Raw genomic sequence first — 17,013 nt, 5'->3', positions numbered from 1 at the left:
AAGATTGAAATGGTAACAGTTTCAGGTTCTGTCAAGGCAATTTGCATCATCATATGCTTAAATTGAGATTATGTAAGTATAGTACAAAAACATAAGAAAGGAGGTTGAGAAGTTGAGAGATGCTTCTGGGTGGATCCCCAGTAGAAGTACAGATCCACAGATGCAGTAGTGTGGGTGATTTGGTAAGTCACGATTCCTTCAGCGATTCTAGATCTCTGTCCCTTGTGCTTTATTGCTGGTCGTTTCACGTTGAGGTTGCAAGATCTGCTGAAACCAGTGTGGGTTGTTTATAAATCTAACCATTTTATATAGTTCTTGCGCCATATCTCTGTCTGATGGAAAAAATGAGGTGCTCCATCCATCAGTCTTTGTGCTGTTCCTGTCATTATTCTTTTGTTTCTAAAGAGTACTAGCCTTACTTTGGATGCTCTGTACATAGGGTAAAAGTACTCAGCCTGAAAACAGCAAGAGTCACTGTCTTTCCAGGAGAAAGGAGAGGTGTGAATAAGTGTGAATAAAGTGAGTATTTTGGAGCTGTCCTTGAATCAATGAAGTAATGAAAACTTAAAGTACCAATTAATAGAGGAGCACACTGTGCTTTTTCTGAGAGCTAAGCTTCTGGAGAAAAAAGTGCATTTATACTCAGGTCTCTGTACTGACTTGCTGGCATAACTCACATAGATGATCTATAAAGCCTTGAATGTTTTGGAACTGTAGGTGAGAAGTGGCATCTAAGCGTGTGCCTCTTCCATGGCGGTTAAGATGGGATGGAAAGGACATTTTATTTCCTAGTTTAAAATCTGTAGGTTTGACAAAAGAGCAGTGGTTGCTGAGGGACCTTTCCTCCTTGGTTAATCTCTTTCCTTCACTCTGACAAAGTTTTGATGACTGTGTATCTTTTCTTGATGTATTGCATGCATATTTTTATAAAGTAACAAGCATGCTTATTTTGTATTTCTGTAGTTGACAGCTTAGGTTTTAGTTGTTTTTCCATTGTGTATATTTTGACTTAATTATAACTTTAAATGAGCATTTCTCTGTACAAAGGGCCAACTTGTGATTTTATAAAATATTGTTTGGCTGCCTAGTGGTTTGTCTGATAGCAATGACTTCTGCCCACTCTTTTAACACAACTTCAATTTAAACCATTTGTCAGGCTTGCTTTCTAAAGACAGTGCGATTTTCTTGCTAGACAGACAGGAAGATATCTGCCTGTGTATCCATATGTTAGACCAAAGTGCTTATTTTCAGAAGAGCTCTTTTAGATCTGTGAAACTGTTCTCACGTACTGGAAACGTTCAGACTTCTGTGGAAACTTTCCTTAAGCAAAATTTTGTCTTGTGTTAAAGTGAAATAATCAGCTACATTGCAGTGATTCAGAAAGCCAGGTTTGAAATAAATGAATGGGCTGTCTTTGTAGAAGTGAATTACTGCAGATCATTCATTCATGAATTCTTCCTATTGCAGAATAAATGAATGAAGATGACTCATCTTGAGCACATTTTATAACAGTCCCAAGTTGCAGCTAAGGGCTATTAAATGTTACTTGACATAATGAGAGACCATGTTATATATGTCTCTGCAAAGGAAAATTGGCATTTTCATAATAGAATAAGAAAATGTATGTAAATTAGTGTGAGTCATAAATACTTCATGTTTTGAAATGAAGTATCAGTTTTAAGGTTGGTCTCTGGGATAGAAGTTAAGCAATCTTAACCTCTTTTCTTTTTCCCCCTTAAAGAATAAAATGCTTGTTAAAAGTGTTTTAAACTAAGTCAAGAGGGAAAGAGGAAAATCATACCAATTCTAAGATTACAGTATTAAAACACAAACTTTATTTCATTCTAAAATTTACTTTACATTTTAAAATTTACTTTGGAAGAGCATACCTGCCCATTATCCAGAATGCTACATGAGTAAAGTTGTTACCTGCTGCCAGGTCTCATATGTGGTTTTGGTTGTTTTCAGATAGCATTAAAGCAACCAAGGCAAACATTTTAAAATAAATGAAACTCCTGTCTAAGTACATTTGAACAATGACAACAAAAAAATCGACTTTTTTGTTCTCGGTAACACCTGGTGCTTTGGTGTTGAGTTTTATGTAAGAGTAATTTATTAGTTGAAGTGGTTAAACACCAGTGTTGGTCTGGTCATAAATTCTGTACAAGTTGTCACAAACCCCTCAGAAGGGACTTTCCTAGTTGCTAGTGGTTATTGGAAGTTGCTGCTGTCACAAGAAGACCAGAGCTTATTACGAAACCCTAAACCCACTGTGTGGGTTGGAGGAAGTATGTGCTGTCATTCTGTGGTGATGTGAGAATGCACGAGGTTACCTGGCACTGCAGTAGTGCCAGGTAACCCTACGTTGTCTTTAAGGGTGATATCACCTCTAGATATATTGTTTGATATCTAGATATCTTGTTTGTTAAATTACTCAATGTCAGCTGTAGTAGTGGACAAAGTTGAGGAATAGGATAACATTTATTTAAATCCATAGATCTGTATTAATGGAGCAAACTAGCAAAAATTATTAAGAAATCTCTTCTTGAGCATCTCAAATGTTCTGGATAACTTGTGAGCCTGGGTGACCCCGTACAAGTTAACCCATATGAGTATTTCTTGGTTTTTAGTGCTCAGTGTTTCTGCTCCCATTAAGAATGGTTACTGGAGCCACCCAAGGAATCTGCTCTGGGTGATACCTCCTTTCTGTAGCCCAAGAGGGAAGTAATTTTTCATCAGTTTCCATTTACCTAGCCCTCATTTCTTGATACTGGAGTATTACCTGATGACACAGCTAACTATATTTGCTGTGCTTTTCCTCTTCAAAGATGTGTTACTGCTTTCCTGCATTGTATCCTTCTGAAGGCTACAGATGCAAGGTTATATACATCAATTCATTTCAACAACAACAACAACAAAAAAAGGTGAATCATCTCAAGTTGATTCCTATCCATTGCTTCCTTGTGGGTGCCGTGCAGAAGACTGAACATGATATGCAAGGCTGAAACTGGGTATAGATACTTAGATCACATCCTCTTGTACATGTTAATCTCAGACACAAATATATAGAGGGCTTTATAAAAGCATTGAAAAAAAGCTAAAACAAGTCATCTGACAGTATGAGGTCACAGCAAGCTACAGTGACTTAGTCATCTAACTCTTGGCTGAAGATTGTCAAAGCTGAGTCTAGGAGTAGCTTAAATTTAAAGCATCTTTGTTTGGAAATGGCCTTAAATATGAAACAGTTTCTAAAATTTGTGTAGGTAATTGCATTTCCAGGTGCCTACAGTCAAACTAAAAATAATGTTGGTACCAGTCAGTCATGCACGAGCATGACTGCAGAGGAGACTTCATACTCTTCTGTGTTATAAGAAGACGCTAAGGAAAGAAAATGGCCATGAAGCATGGTTGTAGTTCCTTGACTTAGAGCTATCTCATGCCACAATAATTGTAAGTAGGGAGCTGCCCTTCTTATATTCCAAAATTATTGTAAGTAGGGAACTGGCTTTTTTATAGCTTAGAGTGATAATCTGAGTGCATGAATGCCCATGCAAATTTTGAGGAACAGATGCACTCTTCTGCCTTGTACAGGTAGATTAGCATGGAGGTTGGATGGAGATAGGGGAAATCTCCTTCTGATAAAATACACACAAAAATGAATTCATGTCCTTGCTCTAGTGCATGTCAAATGCTCAGGTACTGGCTTTGGCACACAGGAGAAATCTGCTTCTTCATTTGACTATCACTGGCAAAGGGAAAATTTGCCCTGACACCGTGCTGTTGTAGCTTTTTTCTTACTAGTACTAGGATGAATTAAAACTAACTCAGGTGTTTACTTGATTCAGTAGTCCCTTCTTGCAATAGGGCAAAATTGAGAGAGAACCATCTCTCAAATTCAGTGTAACTCAACAAAACTGGCAAAGAAGCATATACCAAGGTCAGAATAAGCCATAGCAATTTGGAAGTCTGTTATTTCGATCGGCTCTAAGAGCAGCCCCAAGAACTAACCTCGAAACAGTTTGCACTCCCCCTTCTCTGGGAACTGCCTGACCTTCTCCTCCACTAAGGCTGATAAGGGAGCAGGACTTGGTGGCCCCAGCCTTCCCCAGCTCTTAAAGAGGCAGTCAGGGATACTCCAAGAAGCTGTTGCTGGAAAAACTTTCTTGAGCATACTGCTTTTCCACCTAGCATTACTGTTGCAGCTAGCATTACTGTTGTGCCCATTTCATTAGGTTTACATATATACAAAATTTCTAAAGTGTAACATTCCCGGGATAAACTAAACTCGGCAAAAGTTTGATCAAAAGCAAATCAGACTTGCTTTTATCACCTTCTGCAGTAGGAAATGAAAAACCAGGTTAAAATGGGAAAGCATTAATGCGGATGTTTAATCATGTTTGTTGCACGGTGTTTCAGGGAAAACTTAATTTTTCTGTCATTGATTTCCATTTGAAATGTTCAAATAGATCTAATATCTTTATACAGATAAAACACGCTTATAATGCTTTCTAATGCTTTGGTTTTTTCAATGCTTTGTTACTTTCTCATTCCTCTGTTAGGCATTATTCTATATTGTCTTACTTCACACATTTTGAAATGCGAATGAGTTTGTGATTTGCTATATTCATCATAAGGTCTTCAGTCTGTTTGTCCTTCTCATGTCCCATTTTCCTATCTATTCCGATCAGTTAAACTTCCCTTGTATCTCTCCAATTTCTTCCTTTATTCCCTCCTTTCAGTAAGCTAAACCCAGCCTGACTACAGGAAGGTTCTGGAGACATTTGTTGGAAATATCAGTGCTTCAGCTGCTTTCTTAAGACATCTAATTTTAGGTGTCTAAATGTGTTTCTATATGTGGCCTTGGATCTAAGCTCCCATTATAAGTAGTGAAGGTTTAGTCACTAGCTAAAGTGCAGTCAGTGCTTTTCAGCTGACATCAGTTTGAACTGAATAGCTCTCCAGGCTCTGCTGTCTGTACTAAGTAGATCTCCACTTGCTATTATAGGAGAGTAAGGTCCTAACTTGCATGCAGACACAGTTCCAGATACTTAAATGACATGTCTCCATCCTGGGGCCTAAAGCCTGGCTGTTCAAAACTGAAAAAAGGCAGGCTACATCCTGAAAGCATCTCATTTGAGTGCATTGTTTCAAAGTTGTACCCACAATGAATGTCTTTGCCCTGAACTTTTTGCTTTTCAGTTGTTCAAACTCATCCATTTCCATGAGCATCTAACATCTCACATCTTACATGGAGGTACATGTTGGGATGGGGTTGAGGCCTTTGGTTGCAACTGGAGAATGCACCTAAAAGTCGGTTCCCATGACTGCAGTCAGCAATGTCTTGCCCACAGGCTTGTAAATCATTAACTCATGCTGCTGAGATTTAGCTGCTAGTGTGGGCAGTCTGAGTCTGGAACCACTTGGATGAGTCCTCTGTAGAGGATGTTAAGCTTGATGGGTCTGTGTCTGAGAAGATTAAGTCCCCTGGCATTGTAAGCAGGTCATCAGCTTTCTTCCCTGACTGTTCTACTGATGGGAAAGAAGTGGCCTTGTGCTTCATGAAGCAAAAGGAGGGGTAAATCAATACAGGAACTCTTGTTAGTTTCTAACATAAGAAGAAAGTTGATTAGCTGTTGGAACTGAATCAGAGATACAGGCAAAGAAGTTTGAAAAAAAAAAAAAAAACTACAAAAAACATTTTACTTATTAGGATCTTAATTGAAGATGCTATTTAGAGTAACTTATGCTCATAACATTGAATCTTAATTGGATGAAATCTTGTTGAATAAAATCATAATAATTCATGAAAATAGCTTTTTTTTTTTTTTTCCTTTATCACAGCATGTCAGAATAGTTGTGGCTAGAGAGGGACTTGTGTAAGTCACTTCTCCCAAGCCCTGCTCCAGCAGGGCCCCCAGTGCAGGGTGCCCAGGGCCCCGTGCAGGCGCCTTGTGCCGCTCTGCCAGGAGGAGCCCCCACAGCCTCTCTGGGCAGCCTGGGCCAGTGCTCAGCCACCCGCCCAGCACAGAAGTGCTGCCTGGTGCTCAGAGGGAGCCTCCTGCCTGCCCCTTGGTGCCCACTGCCCCTGGCCTGGCGCTGGGCACCCCTGAACAGAGCCTGGCTGCGGCCTCTTTGCCCCCTCCCTGCGGGGATTCCCAGCCCTGGGGGAGATCCCCCTGAGCCTCCTCTTCTCCAGGCTGAGCAGTCCCAGCTCTCCCGGCCTCTGCTCACAGGAGAGGTGCTCCAGGCCCTCCATTGAACTCCTTCCATCACATCCACATCTCTCTTGTACGGGAGGCCCAGAATTGGACCCAGCACTCCAGGTGTGGCCTCACTGGTGCTGAGCAGAGGGGAAGGATCGCCTGCCTCTCTTGACGGGCTTGATGTCCCTCGTGATGGCAGTGCAGCCCTCTGGTGAATCAGCCACTGTCCCCAGATAGAAAAGCATTACTCAATTTCCTTATCTGATTAATTCTTTAAAAATGATCTGTGCTTTATAGAAACTAAGAAACAATGTATTTAAACTGTCTTTTTACTGGGCTCCATAAAAATGAAAAGGCTACAACTTTGTGTCGAAGCACTGTGTTTGTTAGATCTTCTTTAACCATATGTACAGTAGGAATACAGCCTGGTGTCTCATCTGTTTGAAATGCTACAAATTGTTAGATGAGCCCCCAGGGTGTTCCTTTATAGTTCCACCCTTTGAGATCCAAGCTGTTTTGCTACATCCTTGAAGTATAGCTGCAGCTGTAAAAGTGCTCAGGCTTCTATCAGAGGCCTCAAGTTAACGAAGAAATAACTTCCAATTAAGTTTGATTTACTGTTGTTCTATTTGTACTCCAAAGAGCAGCCTCGGCCGCCTTATCTCCTGGGCAGGCACACGGTAGCTGTGAAGGGTGGCAGGCTGCGAAGGAAAGCAACATCTCCAGGGCTGGGGAGCTGCTCTCCCAGCTGCTATTTTTCCAGACCTCCTCAAGGCCGAGCAGGCTCCCACTGATGGCTGCAAGATGCCAGCATTGTCCTGCCTCTATGCTTCCTCTTTCTCCTTTGATGCTAAAAGTTGTTCTCTACAGAGTTTACCTGTATAAGGAGACCTGGAGGTTGGTTTCCCATTATTTCCCTTTATTTTCACCTGTGCAACTGCTTTGTCTGCTTGGGTCCACATACTGTTCTGTTGCCAGAATGTAATACCCATCTGAATGTTGCAACTCTGAATCCAGGGATTTTTTTTATTATTATTATTCTGTTCATAGTTTTGCTTTTTTTTTTTTTTTCCCCCTAATGGATGAATCAGCAGCACATGGCCCGAAAGATACGGCAGTGCATGCGTTATTAATAGTTAGATGATGACAGTTGCAGTCTTTTTTGACTGTTGAGACGACCGAGGTTTTGTCAGCTCGCATGGCTTACATGATCGTGACACGTTTGAACCTCATTGAAATCCTGGTGATACAACTTCCCTTTGCTTTCTTCCTTTTGTAGACATTCGTGCAGCAATCTGTTTCACATCCAAAGCAGTTTGTTATCCAAATGAGGGGAAGGAAGAAAGGGAGGAAGGTAACAAGGCCATTACGAGCACATAGGCTAGCTGTGCACAAATATAAATAGCTACTGTGTACCCTGAATTAAAGACCAATTACAAGTGTGTCTATTCAGCCACTTAAAGCCATTAAGAAACAGTGTAATTACATGGGTCTTCAAATAAAGTTTGAAAGGCCAGATTCACTGGTAGTAAATACAGCTACCCAAAGTGCTGTTGTTCTTTTTTTTTTTTCTTTTTTTTTCTTTTTTTTCAAAGAAAAGGCCTTTGTCACACCACAACTTGAAAAAATGCAGTTTTCTGGAGCAGGTGCTCTAGGACACACCATCCAAACAGCCTGAGATTTTTTCAAGTGACTGTGCAGCGCCCGGTAACTTACAGAAGTTTCTCAAGTTAATGGTGTTTGAGCTACTGGAGTGACAGATTACAGCCTCCTTCCTTTTTGATTAACCAACTGTTCTGTGAGTGAATGGTTTACTTTCTGCGCCTGCTCTCAGTTTGTTTTTCCAGTAGCCTTTTCGCTGGCTGTTTTACCCTTGCTTCCCCTTTGGTGCTGGACATACGGTCCATCTTCATGCAGTGTATGTTGGATTTCCCTTGGATAATCTTGACTGTTTTACTCACAGCTGGGATGGATGTACCTTCTGAAGTAGCTGAGGAAAGAACTTTCTTATAGCCCAATGTTTTGTTGAGAAAAGATGGCTTATTACATATATTACATTCTTCAGTGATTCAAAACCCCATTTTCAAATTTCCTATGGGCTTCGTAAAACTTAGTTATTACATTGTTATATCTCAGTTGCAATGACTTAGGAAAGTTGTATTCTGTCTGTTCCCCACCCTCTTTAAAAAAGAAAAAAGATAGATCCTACCCAAGCAGGACAGCCTGTACTTCTTAACAAGAATTTTATTGCTATGTTTCCTCCAGATCTTTCAGGTCAAAGAAGTATGGCTAGATGTAAATATTTCAGAAGTACCTAAATGGAGAGGATTCAGGTATAGCAGCTTTTCTGCCTGCAGGAGGATTCTGTCTGCTTGTGCCTCCAAAATAAGGAAATAGAGGCTGGGGGAAGAGAGCTGGAATAAGAAATATAAATGCCAAACCTATAGGTTGTATTAGTACTTCATAGATGATTCATAGAAGGATTTAATATGGAGTTGTAGTTTCAATAAAACACAAATACGTTACTATAAATAAGATAGCGAAGGTTGTCGTCATGACCATTTCATAACAGTGCATTGCAACAGTTGCAGAAAAATCTTACGAAATACAGACAGGTCACTTGAAGTGGAAAGAATGTGCTGAATAAAAACCACAACAGGACCATGGGCAAGAGAAAGTCCCAAAATAGAGAAAGAACTGTTAGGTCAGGGAGCTGTACTTTATTGATACTGAATTCCGCCCTTCTCAGAATCAGAATTAAAGTTGGAGACAACAACAAAGGGAAGGAGAAAGATGCGTCTCCAAAGAATTGTCAGCCTTTTGCTTTTTCTCTGTTTTCTTAGAAGTTGTGCTGAATGCTGTCTTTCAAGAGACTGTCTTAAAGTGAAGTGCTCTACTGTGTTACACCCTCAGGCATTTTGACAGAGCCGGGCTTTTTGGTTTCTGCAGTGAAGAGGCATCTCAGTAAAACTCCTAAGTAACAGGTGAATTTAGAAAATAACAGACGTACTTCAGTCAGCATTATTCTCACTTTTTCTTAAACCTGCCATTTATTGTTTCCTGTTTGGTGATCAAGCACAGAACCATTGTGTTGGATAAAAGCAGTTTAAGCTTATCGATCATTTAAGCTCAGTTAAAACTGGAAAGTCATCTAACTCATCAGCTGCTAACAAAGGCTGAACAAAGATGCAGAAGACTGCCTAGTGTGAGCTTAACTTCCACTCCCATATTTGTACTGCAAATAGATACAGATACAGCAGTACTTGCAAGCAAAGAGGTTTTGAGATTGATTGATGGTTTGATTGCTTTTTACTATGGACTGCTAGCCCATGTGCGTTAGATCAGTGCTTTTCTACTCTGTAAATCTGACATTATATATGTGTAGCCTTTTCAATAGCATATTTGTGTTTTTATGTTCGCTGCACCTTTCCAATTCTTAATAAAAATATTGCATAAGAAAGGAAGAAAAGGTACCTTGGAAATACCCCATCTTTTTTCTTAGTTGTAGCTAAATACACTCTCAAATTTTCTTGTGTTCCTTTCAAGCAGAATATATGACATATACTAGACCAGGAATCTTACTCATATACCCACACAGTTTTATCTGTAGGTTTTTTCCGTTTCATCTTCTGACATTGAACATACCTTCCAGAGCACTGATTTGGCCATAATAGCCTTCCAAGTGTGCATTATGTTCATAAAGTTTCAATATGCTATCGTTGCTTTCCAGTTGCTGAGCCTCAACCTCTTATCTGAAAAGCAGGTCTGTTATTTATTTCTTATGGGAAAGAATCTAGTCTCATCTTGGTGACAGCATAAGTGGAAGGGTGCTGGGTTCTGGGTTTTCTCAGGAGCATATAAATGCAGGTTTCTGGATCTTCCCGTTGTATGGTGGTGTTGTGCTGCTGTGTCTGGACAAGTAGCAGATGGGCAGGTAAACATTTCTGTGCAGCTTCACAGAACTAGACGAAGCTCTGAAGTGCCTGGGAAGATGCCATATGGAAAAATAGGCTGAATGCCAGGTACAGCTGTGTCTGTGTAAGACGTGGCTTTTGGAGATGTGAAGGTCAGTAGAAAGCAAATGAAAGGACTAGAAAACACAGGTGTGAAGAACGACAGACCTGAGACCACATGCCTGTGTGTTTCCCATCTCCATACAGCAAAATTCAAAGCATCATACAGAATGGTTTTGACCTGTCGCTCTACAGAGCTTCAGCAGTTTCAATATAACCTTAGTCATGTAGTGTCTGTTTTTTTAAGGTTTTAAATTGTGGAGGAAATAGGAAAGGATCGAATGCTGAAGCATGATGTACAGCTAGAGTATAATGCAAATATATCCCTTCTTAGCCACTCAGTAACTAAGGCACTCAGGTATCTTTCAGCTATCAAGATAATTCCAGAAATACTTGCCATTTCAGCTAAGCTGATGAACCAGGGAACTCCAGTGGCCTAGGGAATCTGTATTTCAGAAGTGGTAAAAGATCAAGAATATGCATCAACTGCTTAAAGGAACGCTGTTTGAATGGCACCCCTGAACTGGATGAAATGCAGTTATATACAGTATAAGGTCTTGCATAAGATTAATAAATTATAAATGGGGATCTCATCATTTGCAACTTTGTAAGGAGGAGGAGGAAGCAGGCAAGCTATTTGGTTCACAAGATAAGTATTATCTCCAGTGTAATCTATCTGTAAAGGTTACTGTGATCATAAAATGCATCAGAGCAGACATTGCAAGTACAGCTTGGGATGTTCTGTTGGATTTTACAGGATTCTGCTGAGACCTTAACTGTATTTTGATCATTCGTGTTTACTAAAGATGAAATGAAACTGATTCCAGCTGTTGTGGAAAAGAGAGATTAAGATATTCAGAAGAATGAGGAGTGTGTTTTATGAAAGGACCCTGGAAGAGCTTGTCTTGTTGGGCTAAAAATGAGTTTTGTTAGGAACAGATAGGTAAACGCAAGGGGTTTAAAAAGTAATAATAAAATTAATGCTAGAGCTTATTGAGAGCCAAGTGGATGTCAAATGGCTATGAATACATTTTATCTAATTACAAGAAACCTCCTGGCTACATAGGGGAGTGATGCTCTAGAATAGTGTCCCAATGGGAGACATATGGGTGAAAGAACTGACTTTTTATAAGATTGGCCTTGATGCTTTTATGTACAGTCCATCTGTGATGGATCCTGATGCATGAGAATAGGGAAGAGGAATGAAGCTGCGATTGCAGGTGAATGGACTTGATTCATGAAGTCTTTTTCAGTCCTTTAGCCCTGATGGTCCAGCAACAGAAAAAGTAGATCTACACTCAGACGGTAGGGAAGCAATAAAAAGGTTTTGGCACAAAGGACACGTTTACTTTCCAGCTATCAAGCAATTTTCTTGTCTCCTCTCCTTAGAAGAGGGATATATTGATCCATACATAACGTTTGGTCAGGAGCTCCACTGTACGAGCGTGTCCTTTTTCCCTTTCATCTGGCTTGGCATCACAATTTTTGATATGTCTGAGCCAACTTAGTTGCTCCATCCCTTACCTCTTGTTTGGCACAGGTAAGTAGATTCCTTACATAGTTCCTTCTGGCTCTGAGTTCAGTTTGGCTGCCAAAGCAGTAGGTATTTTACTTTCTAAAAAGTATTTGGTTACAGAGCAAATTGAGTTTGAAGAGAACACTGCAACAGCACAAGCTTATCTTTGTCTGGTCCCTGCTTACTGCTTTAGCAGATGTTTTCTTTCTGATAATACATATTTATTAACCTTGATGAAAGCTTTCTATCAACAACAACCTTTGTCATGGACACTTTTAATGTTTGTGCTTACATGCTTTCCCTGTCTGGTAACTTGTTTGAGATATAGAGAAAATAATTCCTTGTTGAAGGGATCTGTGGAGAGTTCATTGTGCAGAATGAAGGGGCCTTTGTCACACCGTAGATTTCAAATGCTAAAACAAGTTTAAAGGATAAAAATGACTTCATTAGTTAGCCTGTGATGATTTTTTATTAACTAAACCAGACCCTATATACACTTCATTGTCACTATCAACAGTAAAATGTAAGGTTTGCAGTGGCAACTAGTTGAGGTATGCTGTGATCTTAAGAAATAATAGGAACATTTCACTGCAGTAGAGGCCACAGGTGCTGGTAGTAAGCATAGTGCCATTCTGTGTTACCAAGTCTAACTTGAGAACATCAGTGGTTTTTTAATACGTACCCTGAATTGGGGTTATTTAATTTGGGACCGAATTTCTGCAAAGCCTTTTGAACATGGAAGTTCTTGCCTGTTGACCTTAAGTCATCGGCAAAATCAGAAGTCTTAATCTGAATGTTTAAATACTATGCCACCTACTGTGTTATAAAGAATTTTCAAGATCTGTAGTTTTTGAGTTATTTCCACTCTTTTCAGAGCATCCCCCACTGTATCTGTATTCATAGCTTTGTCTTTTTATTGTTGAATAGATGGACAAAAGTATGAGTGACTATTATCATAAGAGGATATGTTCAGGGTGTTTGGGTTCTATATTAGTATTAATTTAAGAAGTTTTTCACTGCAGAGGTCCCACTGCAACACAGGTCACCCACTGAATCACAACCTAATCCCAGCAAGCACGTGGAGTCCGTTGCTTGTGTTTTGACCACGGAATTCCCTATGGCCTTGTAATTGTACAAAACGTGAGGCCGCAGGGGGACAGGCAGAAACCAGCTATCAAAGACCTACTGGAGCAGAGACAATATACAGACAGTATGTAAAGGTTGCCTCTCTCCAAAAGGCAAGATAGGTTAGTTGTTTACTCAAGCTGTATCTCGAAGTATCCACTGTATTTTGGTTTATCCTAAAATGCAAACAGTACAAGCATTAAATTGGTTAAAGCACGCACGCAGAATAGAGATCTGAGGTTTTTATTGTTCTGAGTTTAGGCTTCTCTCCGTGTCTTTTGGAAATGGGCATCTTCACCCCCCTCCCCCCCCCCCCCCCCCCCCCCCCAAAAAAAAGGGTTCTAGAGGGAAACCACTTATGAAGGCAGTCTGCCTTTCTAGATCGGTGTATGGGGATTCCATAGGGATTTCCTGTACATTCGGGTGAAGTTCTGGGTTCTTGTTCCCCTTCCAAAGGCTGGCTTTGTATTTTCCATCTAGCAACTTGATCAGAGGAATTCACTATGCCTGTAGCATGGACGGGAGCTTTGTGTGCTGCACTTTGGTTTCCTAGTGGCCCATCTTCTACAGAGGTGACAGTGTTTGCAAGGCAGGTTATTCTGTGGTCTGGTGTCCTTGGCACTCTCCCAGACTGGGACAAGCTGGGGGTTAGCACACAGCACAGAAATCAGTTCACTAACTGAGCAGGAAGACCTTTTTTTTTTTTTTTTCCTGGCAGTAGGAATCTCCTCTCAGAAAACTTGATAGACTCTGCTGAAGCAAGTATCTGCTCCGTGCTTAATGATTTGTGTCGTTTGCTATGAGGTGGCTCCCTGAGAAATGTGCAAAACACAGAGTTGTCCTCCAAGGCAGCCAGTGAATCACCCTGCTGAAGCCAAATGTTTGCTGTAAATGTTGCAAAGTGTAAGGTGTGTAACATCAGATGTTTTCAGCTCGGTCTTATGTCTCTTTTTTTTTTTGTCATATGCCATTATTGTGCAATTTGTCTGCTTGAGGCTTGTTCCCTACAGTTTGTACCATGACAGAAGGACTTTGCATTACCAAATGTCTCCTTTCAAATTGTCAGCTTCAGGGAGTGTTTTCTTCCCTCATGGTTTGAGACAGAACTATGTAATAAAATGTTATTTCAGAATTTATTTCAGAGTTCAGAAGCCTGTATCTGAATGTTTTCTTCTGGAGCTGGATTATTGGTAGAGTCTTTATGTTGGTGGAGTCAAGTAAGCACCTCTGATTTAGGCATAAAAATAATTTTATGTGGTGAGTGTGAGGAAAAAGGAAGCCTTTGTAAGATTGAACTCAATTGACATTTTTTTGCATTGTTTTACAGAAGACCTTTTCATCTGACCAGAGCAGCAAACTCACTTAGCTAATGCAAGATTTACATTCAAGAGCAAAATTTCAGTGGGAGCTGTTGTTTCGTTCTGTTTTTCAAATCAGCATAGTTACCATCAACTTCTTACCTTTGGTAAGAACTGTAGCTGTGAAGCCAATGTCATTCTGGATTTCCCTGGTTTGCCCTCTTTCTGCTAAATCCTGCAGAATAATGGATCACTGGATTGTCTCTTCTTTGCCCTGATGGGAAGCTGAGATATCTCATGTCCTGCTAACTTAGTTTTAGTCTGTTTCAGTTAGGAATGAACACTCCCAGACTGGTCCCTTTACAGAAAGGCATGTGTGGGATTTGGTTTTGATACTAGAAGAATTTCAGATGTTAGAATTGTGTTATCGTCACAGTTTTTGTTCTGCTGGGTTTTGTTTTAAATAGAACACCTGAACATCCACTGTGTTCGTCTAGTAATTTCCTTGAAGCCTAAACAATTCAGAGGTTCTCAAATGAAAGTGCACAGTGTTAGTAGATTCCAGAGACTCCAAAAGTATGTCTTTAGAGTTGTCTGTCTTGGATAGAAATCAAAGTTTGAGCTGGGCACTGAATATTCTTTTGGCAGCCTTTTCTGGTGTTGATTTCTTGCTTAAGTTTCTGTCAGCGTATGTATTCTAGTAAGCACAGGTTGCACAAACAATTTGATCATATCTGCAGATTCTTTCGTATATTTGCATCCATTGTTTTGAAATACTCTACTCTGGAATTTGGTAAAAATGGTTCAGCATTTGTACGTATGCTGTTGATTTTCTTAGGCACTATCTATATGCAGAGACATCTTGTAAATATATATACACACATGATATGCACGTATATACACACATGTAACTTGGTGGTGGGAATATTAAGAACTTCATGCAAAGGAGAAGGGGCTTCTCCGAGTGCCCCTTCTGAAACAACAGAACATGCCAGATAATTTTGCCCTCTAGTTTGAAATCAGCGTAGCCAGGTAAGTATGTAGAGAAAAAATAACCCATTAGTGTAATAACTTGAATATAATGGTGCCAAAAAGGCCTTTACAAGTAATTACACTACATAATTTAATTTTTGGCACAACCAGCCTGAGAGGAAAAGAAGTTGAAGTCAATGCCTGTGCCTTCCACAATCTCTCTTCTGCAAACCAAAGTGCTCTTTTCTAGAAGCTGCTGTCTGCAAGCCAGCAACTGCTGGCTGTTGAGACTTGCTTGTGCTGTTCACCTCTTAGCTACAACCAGTTATCAATAGTAGAGCTTAACTTTGTTGTTACTTACTGGTCAGCAGTGCAAACAGCTTAAAAATGATCAAAAATGCACAAATTCTAGCGGTAACTACTGTTAGATGATTAAATTGTAGTTTATCCTGAGTCATGTGAATCAAATGGAAAATGACTAAGCATTATGTACAGATATTAAATATTAGTCTGCAGAAGTTGCAGATCAATATTGCTCAGCAGCATAAATGCTAGGAAATTACTCTCTTTGAGAAAAAGCTGAGCAAATACACCGTGCAGTTCGTGCAAATTATTCTTACTGCTAAGAATAAAAACATTTTCATCAAAGCTTCTGTGTGTTAAGGATGGTGTATCGCATTTGACTCCCTTTGAAATGCAATGACTTACGGTTCACCTGATATTTAAATTGGAAGACTACAAGGGAGAGAGAACATAATTTTTTGACATAGCTCTTCCACAGTTATTAAGTAATTGCCCTTAGTCTAAACCTAAAACAGCAAAGCAAGCTGAACAATTTAATAATCTAGGCTGCACAGTAAAAATCTGTATTGTATTTCCACTTTAGCATCTTTGATTCATTGCTACTTATTTCTTGAACAGAAGTAGGATGGAGTTGGTTGCTGTGCTCCTCCATAGCTTCACAAAGCACATATAAAAACTTTCTATTATTGGAGTATCTAGAAAGACTAAAATCATCCTTCTGCAAGCTCCCACGTGTCAGTTCCTGATGAGAAGTTTGCACCATTCAAAGGCATGAGTTTGCAAGTTCTTTTTTTTTAATCACAAAATTGCACAGCGGTCATTGTTTAGATACAGCTGGAATGAAGGCATGTTTAATATGTGAACACAGAAACCATTGTTACCTTTGTCCTTTGAATATATGTGAGGCCATTATAGAAGAAAACTGATAGCTGTATTAATGATGAAGTGCTATGGGAATCTGTCATCTCCGCACATTTGCCTGTGAGAAGGGATTTTGTGTCCTTTTTTTCTGAATACATATGTATGGTTTCATGGGAAAGCTCAGGATCTCATTAGGATGGAATCTGTCGAAATACTGTAGTTAGGCTTTATGGCTTTCAGCTCTTATCCATTATTCCAAAGTCTGCATGCATGAAACTGATGTTTTTTCCCCTGCTTTTAAACAAAATGACATGAACGTTTCACCTTGTTTTTCCACGCGTTTTCCAGCCCGCTGATAGAGTTTAGTAGCCAATTAATATATTTAAATCGCTGTTCCTGCTTTGTCAGCGGCTGTTCCCCAGCCTTGATGACAAAAGTAGACAGATGGGTGGGGGAAGGGACTGTTTGGTCAGGATGAATTTAGAGCATAAGGAATGTGTTAAATTGAAAACTTAAGTCTTCTGGCCGCCCCTATCCTTGTGGTGCTCCCAGTTCCTTCTTGCACCTCTTCCCCAGCCCAGGCCTAGCAGTAAGCTTTGGGTTTGCTTTTCTCTTTTGTTATTACTTGCTTTGATTGCACTGCACCTACTAAAAGCAAAGCACCCAATTCCTTGTGACACTTGAAGTAACCTGAAGTACCAATCCGGACCTACTTTCCCTGC

At 40.0% G+C, this 17,013-nt stretch overlaps 1 protein-coding gene across 4 annotated transcripts in view; it reads left to right on the top strand.

Moving 5' to 3' along the window:
- FNDC3A (fibronectin type III domain containing 3A) overlaps positions 1-17,013 on the top strand; it is a 113,153-nt gene that overhangs the window by 43,204 nt on the left and 52,936 nt on the right. The gene's annotated exons all lie outside the window — the stretch shown is intronic.

Source organism: Aythya marila (genome assembly GCF_965140915.1).
Source record: "Aythya marila genome assembly, chromosome: 1".
Taxonomy (NCBI): domain Eukaryota; kingdom Metazoa; phylum Chordata; class Aves; order Anseriformes; family Anatidae; genus Aythya; species Aythya marila.
Note: the sequence above shows the minus strand (reverse complement) of the source record. Positions and strands in the feature narration are given on the sequence as shown.